This window comes from Lynx rufus, unplaced genomic scaffold (assembly GCF_022079265.1).
Source record: "Lynx rufus isolate CCGP_SWC_20201006 ecotype Redwood Valley unplaced genomic scaffold, mLynRuf1.p SCAF_3, whole genome shotgun sequence".
Lineage (NCBI taxonomy): Eukaryota > Metazoa > Chordata > Mammalia > Carnivora > Felidae > Lynx > Lynx rufus.
Genome location: NW_025814845.1, coordinates 177,270,938 through 177,285,058, shown reverse-complemented (window position 1 = coordinate 177,285,058; position 14,121 = coordinate 177,270,938).

Genomic DNA, 14,121 nt, shown 5'->3' with positions numbered 1-14,121 from the left:
CCAGGCTTTGTGTCAAGTCCTCTCTCCTCTCCCACCCTTTACTGCTTCCGTCTGCAACACACTGACCAAGGAAGGGGGTTACTAACTAAACTCGAAGCTCCGTACAGACCCATGCAAATGAGAGGTACTGGAAAAAACTGGTTTGTTGAATGAAAACCAGAAGATCTGAGGCAAGAAGAAACTGAAGCTTTACTCTACGGTTTCAATTACGTGAACTCCCAGTTTCCTGACCTCGTGAATGATTTCAGTTTGCTCTTCCTATGAGTGCTCTCTAGTTTGGATACCACTATGGTGTCCCTTTGTTGTCCTGTTTCACTCTCTTTGGGGGAAAGGCTGAGAAAACACTGTAGAGCAGGGGCTGGCAAACTTTTTCATGAAGGGCCATCCAGTAAAATTGTGTATTTTATAGTCCACACGGTTCTCTGCTGTGAGAAGAGTGGATCTTCGTTATAATTGGATTCCATAGTTAGGAATTTGCCCCCTCACTAAAAGTTATTTATTTAAATCTATTTTATTTTTTTAAGCTTATTTACTTATTTTGAGAGAGAGAGAGCAGGCACTTTAGGGTGGGGCAGAGAGAGAGAGAGAGAGAGAGAGAGAAGGGGAGAGAGAATCCCAAGCAGGCTCTGCACTATCAGCTCAAAGCCCAATGTGGGGCTTGAACTCACGAACCGTGAGATCATGATCTGAACCGAAATCAAGAGTCGGTTGCTTAACCGGCTGAGCTACCCGGGCGCCCTACTGAAATTTATTTATAATCCCCAAGGCAATACTGGTGGTGCCTTTGTAGTTATTCAGGGACATGTGCAGAGCATTGACAAACGTGACTCACCAGACACTTACGTTCCCAGCTGTGACGGTGAACAAGGCAACCTTCTGTCTTCTCATTTCGGCTTTCATCCTGCACACAAATGTCCTTTCGGTGGTCTATTTAGTGTCATGGTTTTTGTGTGTGTTTTGTGAGTGATCGCCATGTTTAAAATGGCGCCCAAGCATAGTGCTGAGGGGCTGTCAATGCTCTACGGGCAAGAAGGCTGTGATGGGCCTTAAAAGGGGAAAACTGTGTAGGCCAGCCAAGTTTTGTCCCAGCACAAGTTGGCCACGTGTACAATGTCCATGAATAAATAATACAGGAAAATGAAATTTCTTTTAACATAAATACACACAAAATAAGGTTATATATTCATCTGTTGACAAAAATGTTGTGACCAAGGCTTGTGGGCCCCTCACCCTGTATTTCCCTCAAGAGCAATGGTTCAGTGTTTGCTAATTCAGTATTCCTGGTAACTTTATAGAACATGATTATGGTGAATAACGATAAACGATTTTATTCAACGCAGAGTTAGTAACGTGAAAGCAGCCATACACGCTATGAGCATGGATAGGTTCTAACAAAAGTTTATTTGTGGCTATGGAAACTTGAATTTCATAAATTTTTATGTCACAAAATATTCCTTAAAAAAAGCTCTTCCGCCAACCACTAAAAAATATGAAAACCAGTCTTAACTTGCTGGCCTTTTATGGGCTAGGTTTTGCCCACGGGCCACCTTTTGCCAATTCTTATTGTGTGACTTTGTTTTCAATGAATCCCCCCCCTTTTTTTTTTAATGATTTGTTTTATTGTAGAGAGAGAGTGAGAGGGGGAGAGGAACAGATTGAGAGAGAGAGAGAGAGAGAGAGAGAGAAAGGAAGAGAGAAAATCCAAAGCAGGCACCACACTCGGCACGGATCCCAACTCAGGGCTTAATCCCACAACCCTGGGATCAAGGCCTGTGCTGAAATCAAGGATCAGATGGTCAACTGACTGAGAAACCAGGCGCCCCAATCCCGCTGCTTTGGAGCCGGGTCACTGGAGATTAGAGAGACCCACACTCTCATTCCCCTGGAAGTCTCTGCCATCCTAGGACTCACTCTGATGGGGCCTGAGACCATTCGTGTTCTTTGAAATAGGAGACAGTACTGAAGCTGGAGTTCAGATAGTTGGGTTTGAAAGTCAGTTCTGCGATTTCCCAGCGGTTCCACTTGAGGCAACTTTTCTGGGCTTTCTAAGGCAGAGAGAGTCATCTCCTCACACTGCAGTACAGGTTAAAATGCACAGTCAAGGGGCGCCTGGGTGGCTCAGTCGGTTGAGCGGCCGACTTCGGCTCAGGTCATGATCTCACGGTCTGTGAGTTCGAGCCCCGCGTCGGGCTCTGTGCTGACAGCTCGGAGCCTGGAGCCTGTTTCAGATTCTGTGTCTCCCTCTCTCTCTGACCCTCCCCCGTTCATGCTCTGTCTCTCTCTGTCTCAAAAATAAATAAATGTTAAAAAAATTTTTTTTTTTTAAAAATGCACAGTCAATAGAGGCTCTGCAGATGGGACTCATATGCACCCTCACGACTCCCACCCCAGACCAGTTACACAGCTGGACTGCTCCCCTTGGGGTTCTTTGGACGCTATCCAAGCCTCACCAAGGAAGCAAGCAGCTGCAGAGAAATCTTATTCCTTTCTACCCTCCTCGCCATTTTCAGGGGTCAGGGAGATCATAAAATGAGCACGAAGATATTCCCCTAAAAAACTATAGGCCCCCATTTCTGTGACCTCACTACATTCTATTTAAAGCACAAGGGAGATCCCCCTAGATTGCCCCCTGCCCCTTGTTTAGGCTAATGTCAGTCAGATAATTTTCAGGCATAAGCAAAAACCTGCTGGTGAGAAACCTCTCAAATGTCACTGCTTACAAAAGAGGGAAGAAAACAGAAAACTCTTGTTTATTTTCCTGACCTAAAAGATAACATCGCTTTGCCCTTTACCTTTGTTTAAGGTCAGATCTGGAGCATTCTTTGAAAGTGGCTCCAGAAGAAGGAGTTTCATATATGTAAATTCTTTAGCAATTTACCTTTTTAGTAATAATGATTATTATTATAAAAAAACAACGTTAATTTCCTCATCGGCAAAATGGAAGTAATGATTTGTATCGCAGCCTACCATTTAAAGTGACTGGTAAACTATACAGGGACGATGTGACAGTCACTGCATCTAAGTCAGCACTGATTCTAAAGTGGCATTTTAGTGGATTTCATAAGTAATGGGTGGCAAACTTAAGTCACCACTGTTATCCCAAGGAACTCGCGGCGCTTTGCAGACAGGGGCACAGAAAAGCGACGTTCAGGACAACACAGCCTCAGACCTGAGAGCTGTAAGGGCCCCGGGATGGCGCCAGCCCCTAGCGTAAGAACGAGGAAGCAGGGCTCGGAGCGCGGCGGTGACCTTGCGCGCCCTGGGTGGAGAAAGGAGACGGAATTCCGCACCTGGCTGCGAGCGCGTCTGCTCCCGGAGCTTCCCCGACCCGGGCGCGTGGAGGGCGTGGGAGGCCGGAGGGGAAGCCCCGCCCCGCCTCGCCTAGGAGACCCCGCCCCCCGGGACGCCCGGCGGCCAAGCGCGCGGACAGGGGCGCCGGCTGGGCGGCGAGGGGCGCGGCGAGCGCGCAGTCACGTAGCAGCCCGAGGATCCGTTCGCTCTGCGCCACGTAGCGCGCGACTCCCGAAGGTGAGCGCTTTAAGATGTAAGCGTGTTACAGAACAGGAAGGATCCTCCTCTCCTCCCTTGAATTGCACCGTTCTAGAAACTGACAGAAAACGGGAAGCTGGCACATTTGAACACGTTAGACTTTTTTGAAAACCAGCGTCACGGCATGTGAGACAGCAGGGGGCTCAGAGAGCATGTCTTTCTCTTGCTTGGCACAGAAGGAACCAGATTCGGGCAAACCCGACAGGCTGGGATGCCTCTCTTCACTTTACCTGCGCCCCTCCCTGGGCCTCGCTTCCCACGACCCACCCGCCCCCCTCCGCCCTGGTTCGGTGCCCGTGCCTCGAACAGCCCTGCTGTTCCACTATTTTCATCTGGTGGTTGAAGACTTTAAACAATAGTTTAAAGCCCGAGTCCGAGTCCGGGGAGCTAACCCCGCCTCTGCCGCTGGGTGAGGATGTATGTTTGGTGAGTTGCTTCATCCCGTGGGAAGCAGAGATTGAAACAGGAGCTAATGACAGGTGTGCCACGGGGAAGCGTGACTCGTCAGGAAGGGCCGCACTGCGGGAGTGCCGTCCTTTGCAGGGGCCTTGGTAAGGTTTGAGCCCTCGCCGAAGCCCAAGGTCCCTTTCTATTCCACGTTGCTACTGAAGCTGATCCAGAAAACCTGCACGTTTTTGCAGGTGGCGCTCAGGGCCTTGCCCGCCCTGCTGTGTGGTGAGAGGACGTGATCCCCTCTCCTTGAGCCTGGCGCTTCTCTAAGGCCACGGCTTCCATCGCCAACACGGCTGGTTTTCAGAATTCTGGCCGTGGAATACAGCGTCCGAAGGAAGGACGAATCAGAAGCACAATGTGTTTGAAAAGGGAGTGGGAAGGTGGAGGCTAGAACCCACCTCACCATCCCACCCGCCCTCTGCCATCAAGCAGCCTGGCAGGTGGGAAGCCCTTGGGCTCTTCAGGGGACAGTTGAAAAATCACCCTCTTGCAGGTTAAAGTTGCGGATCTTTCAGGGCGTTTTGGTGGCTCAGTCCATTAAGGGTGGGACTCTTGGTTTCAGCTCAGGTCGTGATCTCAGGGTTTGTGAGTTGGAGCCCCGCACTGTCAGTGCAGAGCCTGCTTGGGATTCTCTCCCCGCCCCCCCCTCCCCCAACGTAAACTGAATTTTTTTAAAGGCTCTTTAGCGTACTCTCCCTAAAACCTTTTGCCATCCGGCCGCACCATTGCCCACCCCCACTCCCATCCCACGGTCCAGACACACCTGGATGTGAAATCCCTTTCACTTGTCCACTTCCCCCACTCCTGGAGTCTCTACTCAAATGTGGCTCGTTTTTCCTGCCTTCCGGGGCACTTTCCCTGGCACTTTGTGCACACCTCACTGTAGTCCACGGTGACAATTCCAGTACCCGTTTCTCAGGCCTTGCTTGACTTCTTTGCTGCCTTTGAGAGAGAGAGAGAGAGGCCACCCCCTCTTTTTTGAAACTCTTCCTTTAACTTTTAGAACTCCATGACACTTCTGTAGTTTTCATCCTCTGCTCACCCTTTGAGGGTTTTCTCTCAGCCGAGGCTTTCCCATCAGCCTGTTGTTTTGTTTTATTTACTTTAATTTATTTTAATTTAATTTAATTTAATTTAGAGACAGAGCACAAGCAGGGCAGGGTGGGGGCGGGGAGAGAGAGAGAATCTTAAGAAGGCTCCATGTTCAGTGAGGAACCCGGTGTAAGGCTCGATCACATGACCCTGGGATCGTGACCTGAGCCAAAATCAAGAGTCGGATGCTCAACCAGCTGTCGAGACTGCTGTTTTTCTTACGAGATACATTCTTCCTGTGTGACCTCATCCAGATATTCCCCTAATACGTGAACAGTATTGGTTCTGTTGGCAAAAATGAGGGAGTATCTGGCCCAGGCATTCCTCTCTGTTTCCAGCTACTTCCATTCCCCCACATGTTACCTTCTCTGAGGTCACTCCAAATATCTCCCATATTTAAAAATTTTCAGCTATGCATTCACCCATGCTTAGATATAGTGTGTTAAATTAACTATTGTTGAGAAACAGATCACCCCAAAACTTTTTAGTGGCTTACAAAAACAGTCATCACTTATTATGTCTCTTGGTTCTGGCTTAGGCTCCCTCATGAGACCTCAGTTAAGGTGTTGGCCGGAGCTATCTCCCCCTGGGTTGAAGGATCCACGTCTCAGGTGCCTTATTCATGTGGTTGGTAAGTTAGCACTGACTCTTGGTGGGAGGCCTCAGTTCCTCTTCATGTGTGTTGCTTGAATATCCTCATAGCCTTGGAACCAGCTTCCTCCAGGACAAGTAATCCAAGAGGGCAAAGTAAAAGCTGCAGTGCTTTCTGTAATCTAGCCTCGGAGTTCAGACAGTGTTATCTCTACCATTCTCTCTTGGTGACTCAGAACAGCCCCAATCCTGTGGGAGAGATTGGCTACACAAGGGTGTGAATACCAAGAGGTAGGGATCATTGGGGGCCATCTTGGATTGGGCTACCCCATTTAGTTACCCACTTTCTTAAGTGTAACTTAACTCTGACTCCTGTCAAAACTCAGCTCACTGACATATGGCCACTTCCTTTAAGAAGTCTTCCCCGTTGGTGAATTTCCTCTTCTCCCATTAGACCTGAGGCATAGCTCCATTCCCTTCCGCACTAAGCTGCACTGAAATGTTGATTTACTTGCTTCTCTCTTCCCTAGTCTTTGGGTTTCCTGAGGGATAAGAGAGTATCTAAGACAATTCGAAATCAGTGTCCAGAACAATGGTGCATAGCAGAATCTTAGTATAATTTACATAAAGAATAAAGGAATAGGTAAAGAATAAAGAATAGGTAAAGAATATGTAAAGAATAAAGGAACAGGTAAAGCATAAAGAATAAGAAATAGGTAAATAACATTTCCTTTCTCCAACTAGAAGTATTTTGCATAGCACTTAATTTTTATCACACCTCACTTCAGTTCTCTGCTGATTGGTTTTCATATTTCAGCTTTTGTATTACATTTCCCACCTGCTTCACCCCTGACAAGCTCTGTTCTCCTTTGATCTTATTCTTATTCTTATCTTAGTCTTATTCTTAGGAAATAATTATACATTTGGCAGAGATGTAGCTATAGTGACGTCCATTGCAACTTGCTTATGATGTTTAGCTCTGTAGAAAACCGAATGTCCAAAAACAGATTTGACTAAGTAAGTGATATAAAAACAAAAACAAAAACAGACCGTGGTGTAGCAACTAACATAATAATATAAAAAACGTTTATTGATATGAAAAGACGTTCACTTGATATTCTTAAATGAAGTAAAACAAAATTATAAACATTTTAATGTGGAATTTTTAATTGCAGTAAAATACCTGTAACATAAAAGGTATCATTTTAGCCAGTTTTTAAGCGTCTAGTTCAGTAGCATTGAATACATTCACCTTGTTGTACCGCCAATGTCCAGAATTCCTCATCTTGCAAAAGTGAAAGCCCATACCAACGCACCTGGGTGGCGTTAAGCATCCGACTCTTGATTTCAATTCAGATCTTGATCTTGCAGATCATGGGATTGAGCCTCGCATCTAGCTCTGCACTGACAGCCAGGAGCCTGCTTGGGATTCTGTCTCTTCCTCTCTCTCTGCCCCTCCCCCACTCTCTCTCTCTCTCACCAAATAAATAAATAAATAATAAATAATTTTTAAAAACTCTGTACCAGTGAAGCAACATTCCTTCCTCCCCATTTTCTTTCCTTTCCTCAGCCCCTGGCCACAACCATTCTATTTTCTATCTTGATGAATGTGACTGCCCTGGTACTTTTTATAAGTGAAATCACACAGTATTTGTATTTTTGTGCCTGCTTGTTTCACTCGGCACAATACCCTCAAGGTTCGTCCGTGTTACAGCATGTGTCAGAATTCCACTCCTTTTCAAGGCTGAACAATATTTCATCGTATGTATATGTCACATTTCGTTTATCCACTCATCTGTCGGTAGAATGGGCTGCTTTTAACCTTTTGGCTGTTGTGAAGAATATTGTGATGACCATAGGAGTACCAGTATCTGTTCAAGGCCCTGCGTTCAGTTCTTTTAGATATATACCCAGAAATAGAATTGCCAGGTAATATAGTAATTCCGTTTGTAATTTTTTAAGAAACTGCAATACTGTTTTCTGTAGAGGCTGCGCCATTTTCCATTCCCACCAACAGTGCGCAAGAATTCCAATTTCTACACATCCTGCTGACGCTTATTGTTTTCTATACGTGTGTGTCCTTTTTTTTTTTTTTTCCCATAGTAGCCATTCTGGCGGATGGGATGGTATCCTCAGGGTGGTTTTGATTTACATTTTCCCTAATGATCAGTGATGTTGAACATAATAGGAGATCTTTATATATTCTGGATGTTAACCTTCTATACATACATGATTTGCAAATGTTTTCTCCCATTCTGTGGTTGCCATTTCACTCTGTTGGTTGTGTGGAAAACATTTTTTAAAGAGAAATGTCTAGGCAGCCATACATGCACTCAGGAAAAAACTGGAAAACATTCTAGAAACTTAGGGGTATGGATTATGCAATTAAGAGTGATTTTAATTTTCTTATATTATTAACAATTCTTTGGCATAAACATATTACTTTCACAGAATATTTTTAAGTAAATAACATCTCGATTCTAAGAAAGCATAGGTCATAGGTCTGTCCTTTGAAAGTCTAATCAAAAAGGTCTGAAATCAAGAGAATATTCAGATTGTCAGCATCCTCCCAAAGGGATACTGATTTAAGGAGTGACAGGTTGTTTTACTTTCCTGAGTTTCACTTTCCTCTTGCTTAAAATGCAAGATTTTCCTGGTATTGGAATTCTTTGTTCCGAAGAATTGCTATACACACCGTATACATAACTGATTGTCCTTAGGTAACTTTTCCCAGTACCCTTTCTGCTTCAAAAGGCATTTGTTCCTATTTCTATCAGATCAGTCACCCCACAGAATGCCTGGTCCCATGTCTAGGTTGGGGTGTCCTCAGAATCCAGGGCTCACCCCTCTTTGCAACAGCCACAAGCACGGTGCTTGGCATAGTGGCTGAGCGACGTTGCCAAAGCGAGAGGCGCATTTCTGTTATCAGCTTCCAGGAGCATTTGACGCAGGAGGATGACTGCCTCTTTCTGTTGCGCTCATCTCCCGTTGGCCCTTCTGTGACACCACACTATCTTGGTTCTCCTCCTTGGTTTCTGGCTACTTTTTTCCAGTCTCCTTTGCAAAGTCCTCTTTATTCTCCAGCTAAACTCTAATGTTTTTTTTTTTTAATTGATTAATTTAGAGAGAGAGAGAGAGAGAGAGAGAGAGCAAGCATAGCAGGGGAGGGGCACAGAGAGGGGGGACAGAGGATCCGAAGCCAGCTCTGCACTGAGAGGCTGACAGCAGACTGATTTGGGGCTCGAACTCACGAACCGCAAGATCATGGCCTGAGCTACAGTTGGATGCTCAACCGACTGAGCCACCCAGGTGCCCCAGCTAAGCTCTAATAGCAGAGCTCTTCACTGCTCCTCATTTGCTCTCCTTCCATGATGCTCTCCTTCCATCTATTGCCAAAACTTTAATTCCTGCCTATTTACCCACTCTTTCTAACCAGCTCACGCGTCTCTGTAGAGCTCCAACTTGTGTATCCAGCTGCCTTGTGGTGTGTGTATTCTGTTTGTCCTTCCAGACCCACTCTGTACTCTTGGTGACCCTCCTCTCTGCCCTAGCAGTTTGACTTTTGTGAACGACATCAGAAGGCTCTCTGACTTCCAGCTGGGTTAGCCAATAGAAGTTTCCAGCAGAAGATTGAAAGGTAGGAGGGTGAGGTCAATAAGTCGATTAGCACAGCTCCCTCTTTGTGGTTCACCTCAGACCGGCTGTGTCTCTCCACTGAAGGCCGCAGACACTTTCAGAAGGTCCTCTCCATCCACCTCTAGTGCCCCAGCCTCCTCTCCCAACCAGTCACTACCCCTTTCCCTTGCTTCTTCAGGCCCAGGCGTGGGAACGCCTCCCCTCTGTCACTAGCTTCAGGGCACCGCACTGCCTCTTTGCTTTTCCTAAACTCTGCCCACACCTTTGTAAAGAGCCTTTTGATGAAGCTCTCTTCCCCTGGCCCTGGTTTCCTGCCAGGACCCTGACACGCACACGCCTACCCTACATCTCCCCTTGGAATTCTCGCGGTCGTCACAAACAGGACCTGTCCACAACGTAGCTTTTGATTTTCCTCCCCATCTCTCCTTCTCCCCACCATCTGCCTTCTCTGTGAACGTCAGCACCAGCAGGCCAGGCGCGCGGGGCAGACGCCATGGGGGTGGCACGTGGTCCCCGCAGCTCCTCAGCCGCGCTGCGGTCCATCTTAACTGTCACTACTTCCGTGAAATCAGCTCCCCACGGCCAGCTGCTCCCGACTCTTCAGTTCTCAGCCTGGACGTTATCTTCTGAAAAAAATCTTCCTCGGCACAACCAGTTAAGGGTCTCCCATCCCTTTATTGTCTCTCTCTGTGCCGGTTTGTTTGCTTCTTAGGAAATAATATCACTTGCTAATATCCCTCAGGGAGTGATTATGTATTTCATTTGAGAGCTATAGCTCTTTGGTAGAAAAGGATGAGCCTGAGATATAAACGGTAATGACTATGGCTCTTAAGGTCACCCGATTTGGAGGCTAGTGTTTTTTGAGCTTGATCCAACACAGCACAATAAATTTTTTAAGTTCCAGACCTATGTCCCTGTTAACCTCTTTACAGTTCAGTATCCCCTCAAAGCCTCGTGGAATACAAACCATTGGCTTTATGCATCTATTCTACATTGGCAGAAATAAACTACATGACGTCCAGGGTTTCATCAGAGCCCAGTTCTACTGGCTCCAAGTCCAAGGACTTATCCTTGACTGTGCATTTGTTTCAAATAAACTCCACATATAAAAACAACTGTCGAGAGATGTAATCTAGATGCCTAAAATGCCAGATTCATGAGTTAGTGACTTGGCTCAGTCAGTGAGCTGCAAATTCAGAAAACAAAACAAACAAACAAAAATCTAAATGAAAGAACGCATTTCTAAAGCAAATTGCCTTCCTCCTGTCAAAATCCTCATACACATGGAGTCAGACAGAAAACAGAAATAGGTCTATGTGTTATCTGAACTGAACTAAAGTATTTGCTTTTTTTCCTCCTTGTGGAACATTGCCTGAACGAAACGCCCATCCTATTTGATATATGGATTCAAAGCTGAGGCACCACGATGGTGTTTAGGGTCTCCAGTATATTGGTTTTATCTGCTTGAAGACTTGGGGTTGAATCGAGCAAAAGGAATCATGACCCTGGATGCTGCCTCTGGGCAGGGGTTCAGGAAAATAGAGATGGAGAAAGGATAAAATGAGAGGATAACTGGTCCATTCCATGATTATTATTATTATTATTATTATTATTGAGAGAGAGCAAGCAAGGGAGGGGCAGAGAGAGAAGGGGAGAGAGAACCCTAAGCAGGCTCCATGCTCAGCACAGAGCCCAACATGGGGCTCAATCCCAGCACCCTGAGATCATGCCCTGAGCCAAAGTCAAGAGTCGGACTTCAACCAACTGAGCCACCCAGGCGCTCCTATTCCTTGAACATTACTGAGTGTTATGGACAAGGCACTGCTTTAGGGTTGTGTGTTGACTGTGGTTTGACTCTCATTCCTCCTCATGGACTCTTTTCCAGTGTCCAGTGACACTGGACATTATTTCCTTCCTCGGCTGGTTAAAAGAAAAAAACAACAAAGAGACCAGGAGTCAAGGATGGAAACTCAGGCCTATTTTTCTAGAAGCTTCTCTGTGAGCCCCCAGTAACTTCAGAAGCATTTCCTTCACCCGTGGGTTCTAAATTCTTAAGCAGCCTATTCGCTGTTAGAGGAGGAGCCCTTTTCTTCTGGAGAACTGGTGATTTGGACCCCCTAAGCAGCTTGAGTCCTGCCCCTGGGTGTGGTGAGGCCTGAGAAAAACAGGACACCAAGAAGACAGCTCATGGGATTATAGAACTTTGTTCCGTAGCCCCCACCATCTGCGGTTTGCTTTTCACAGTTCCAGTTACGTGCCATCAACCATGATCCAGAAGCAGTGACCCTCCTGCTGACATGTCGTCAGAAGGTCAGTAGTAGCCCAACATTAGTTACAGCGCCTACGTCATTCACCGCACTTCCTCTCATCACATAGGTATTTTATCATCTCACATCATCACAAAAAGAAGGGTGAGTGCTGGACAATAGGCTATTCTGAGAGAGACACCAGATTCACATAACTTTCATTACAGTATATTATTATAATTGTTCTATTTTATCGTCTATTAGTTATCATTGTTAATCCTTATTGCACGGAATTTCTAAATTAAATTTTATCATAGGTATGTATGTATAGTATATGTAGGGTTTGGTTCTATCTGTGGTTTCCAGCATCCACTAGGGAGTCTTAGTATCACCTGAGGATAAGGGGGGAACCACCGTATAGGATTTATTCTATTGCTGCCAATACTGGGGGCAGCCACAATGGTGAGGGAAGGCGTTATCATCTCACTTAAAGCTGTTCAATTTGTGTGAAGGGACCAGAGGTCCCACCTTGTCTACATCCTCAAGACTTACATTTGTAACCTTGGCCTAGCAGAATTGGAGGAAGGAAGTCCAACCCCTATATCATTCAGCTGAAGAAGTAGTGGCTCAGGAGCATGTTTTGTCTGGGACTGCATATCAAATCAGATCATTTCGTTGAGCACTTACTATGTGCAGATGGTTAATTTTATGAGTCATCTTTGCTAGAGTGTGGGGTCCAGTTTGGCCAAATATCAGTCTGTATTTGCCCAGAAAGGTATCTTTTTAGATATGGTTAACATTTAAATTAGCAGACTCTGAGTAAAGCAGATATGTGCCACAATGTGGATGGGCCTCATCGATGGGTTGAGTTGAAGGCCTTAAGAGGAAAGAGTGAGGTCCCCCGACGGGGAGGGAATTATGCTTCCAGCCTGCAGCATCAGGTCTTGTTGGCCTTTCCAGCCTGCCAGCCTGCCCTACGGATTCTGAACTGGCCACCTCCCCCAAATTGCGTGAGCAGATCCCTAAAAATAAATCCCTTTCTCTAGATACATCTTCTTGGTTCCACTTGTCTGCAGAACCCTGACTAAATACATACGAAATGGGAAAGGTGGGGGAGGGCCAGGTGATGAACACCTGGCTTCCAGGCACCTGGGCTCTGCTTCGGGGGCCACCTGACCAGACAAGAAACCAGAGTGGGTGTTCAGTTCATGGCCATGTAATCCATGACATTTTGAGGGAACAAGCGCTTGTCTTCTTCACACATTCAGCTTCGAGTGACTATTTTATTTTATTTTATTTTATTTTATTTTATTTTATTTTATTTTATTTTTGAAAAATGTTTTACTTTTGAGAGAGAAAGAGATAGCATGAGTGGGGGAGGGGCAGAGAGAGAGGGACACAGAGAATCCGAAACAGGCTCCAGGCTGTCTGCAAAATGCCCAATGCGGGGCTCGAACTCACAAACCATAAGATCACGACCTGAGCCAAAGTACGGGACGCTTAGCCAACTGAGCCACTCAGGTGCCCCTGGAGTAGCAATCTTAAAGCACCGTAAGCCAAAACCAAAATTAAATCCACCAAGATGCCTGCGAAGGCACAGTGTTCCTCTTACGGAGGAAATGGCCTCACCAAACCCGGGCCGTGTATTGCTGAAGCCATCCGTCTGCTCTCGGCGCGGTGGCAGGGCCCTGTGTTTCTCAAGTACACACGCCGTGTTCCTGCCACATGCTCGAACTCTACATTTTGGGAATTAAGCTGAGGACAATTCCTCTTCCCTGACAGCAACCGCCAGAGCCTGCTTGCTTTCGTACACGGTATAAACGCAAAGTGGGTGTTTTCAGGAAAGCTGTCTGAATTCTTTGCCCTTTGGCTGTGCAGATCCAAACAAAAATAAGCAAAATGTGAAATCTCAGCTTTTAACGAACGTTATCAATGCTTACTACCTTCCGTGGGGGCCTTAGGTGGGAGGTGACAAAGCGGGATACATTTCCATCTAAAAATAAATGAGCTGACATTCCACAATGGAAATTACATTAGTTACGACTTTGGCTCCCTTTATTTCTGCTCTCTGTGAGCTTAGTTATACCCAAAAGTAGAACTTGGAGGAAGATATTTGAACGGTTAAGATTTGGAGCACAAAGACAGCTTGCGCTGTGTCCCCAAGTTTCTTTCTGGTGGCAGTCTTCTCCCATGCCTGGTGCTGCTACCGGGTCAGCCACTGGTGATGGAGTCAGTGGTTCAACAGGTTCCCAGGGGATAAAAGGAGACGCTCAAAGCAAGGGTCGATCGGACTTAATGAGACAGAAGGAACATTTCAACAAGCTAAGAGGTGGCTCAGAGGCTTGCAGAAACCAAAGATCTGGAAGTAAGGAGAGAAGCTGGCTATAAAGCTGAGAATCTGGGATGGGCAGGGATCAAGTGGCCAGTTAGAATGCGCCCCGGTCTTCCTGCCTCACCCTGCAGTGTATAAATTTACCGTAAAGCACGAGGCTGTCGGGAAAACCGGACAGCTCTTCCTCCGCTTTCCTGTCTTCTCTAGGATTTCCTGCTAGTT